Genomic DNA, 1,256 nt, shown 5'->3' with positions numbered 1-1,256 from the left:
GGAAGATCGGTTCGCCTGAAATTGTCATAAAAGAGTGAAAGCGCTCCAGCATAATTCCAGGTGTTTTGTTTTTTTGGGGGGTATTTTTGTTGTTGATTTTTTGGGTTGTTTTTTAATTATCACTCTCATTTTGGATGGTAAAAAATGGAATTTGTGTATTAAAAAAAAACTTCTTTCCTTTCAGTTTTTCTTTTTCCGTTGTTGTGTCAATGCGTTCCTTCTCCTTCCTCGTGGGTGGTTGGTGGATGCTCTGGTGTGTTTGCTTCTTTTTTACTATCAAACATCTATCGTCTCTATTTCCCCTCCTTCTTTTTTGTGTTTGTTATTCTCTTGTAACACTTATAATCTTTGGCACATATGTGACCTTATTGTGTTGCAAGTGCCGTAAAACACGAACTAAAACTAAAAACTTCTCCTTCCTCAAAAGCCAAACGATTTTCGAATGGACGGTTGTGTTGTAGTAGCACTGGTGACGTCATGATGTTGTGGTTCGCTCTGATTGGACGTACAGACTGTTGGATGTGGGTGGTTGGCGGGTGGGTGGTCTGGGGAGGTTTGCTCCTTATTTCTTGTCTTACATCTATCGTCCTTGTCTCTCCTCCTTCTTTTGTTTATAAATATTTGTTACTCTCTTGTAACACCTCTAATCTTCTGGCGCTCATATGACCTTATGCAGTTGCGAGCGCCGAAAAACCTCTACTAAAACTAAACCTAATGTATTTATTATTATATGACCCAATTGTATTGGAAGTGCCGTAAAACGCTTACTAAAAAAAATACTAACTTAAATAAAGAACTGTTGGGTAATTGGTCAGCTGACATTTTCTACATACCTGTCTTGATGAAGCGGCCGCCCGCTAGACTCACTGCACGGACGTTTTGAGCCGGCGTTAATGACCAGGGGTGGGTTATCAGCCGGAGATAAGATAATTGGATTGTATTTTGTCTTCCGCTGGACGAGTAGGTCTGAGACTGGGGGAAGCATAAATGTACTGGCTAGCAATACTAGTACTAGCTTGTTATTTAGTCTTGTTTGAAATGGTGTGTAAAAATAGCTTTGGTTGTTTTGTTTTTTTTAGTCGTTTCCATTTGTCGTTCCTGTCGTTGTTATTCTGGTTTCTTGTTCATGTAGCCGAGTTTTTTGTTTTATAAATGCAGTATCTATTCCTTTTTCTTTGGACTATACTGTCGTGCTTATGATTTGACTTTGTTATAAACATTTTCTTTAGAAGTGTGCAAGTGTGCGTGTGTGTAAA

The 1,256-nt window shown here is 38.9% G+C and overlaps 1 protein-coding gene across 1 annotated transcript in view; it reads right to left on the bottom strand.

Moving 5' to 3' along the window:
• LOC101854730 (solute carrier family 12 member 8) overlaps positions 1-1,256 on the bottom strand; it is a gene marked incomplete in the record, with an annotated part of 14,477 nt that overhangs the window by 9,270 nt on the left and 3,951 nt on the right.

This window comes from Aplysia californica, unplaced genomic scaffold (assembly GCF_000002075.1).
Source record: "Aplysia californica isolate F4 #8 unplaced genomic scaffold, AplCal3.0 scaffold00292, whole genome shotgun sequence".
Lineage (NCBI taxonomy): Eukaryota > Metazoa > Mollusca > Gastropoda > Aplysiida > Aplysiidae > Aplysia > Aplysia californica.
This window is presented reverse-complemented; position numbering and strand designations above follow the sequence as displayed.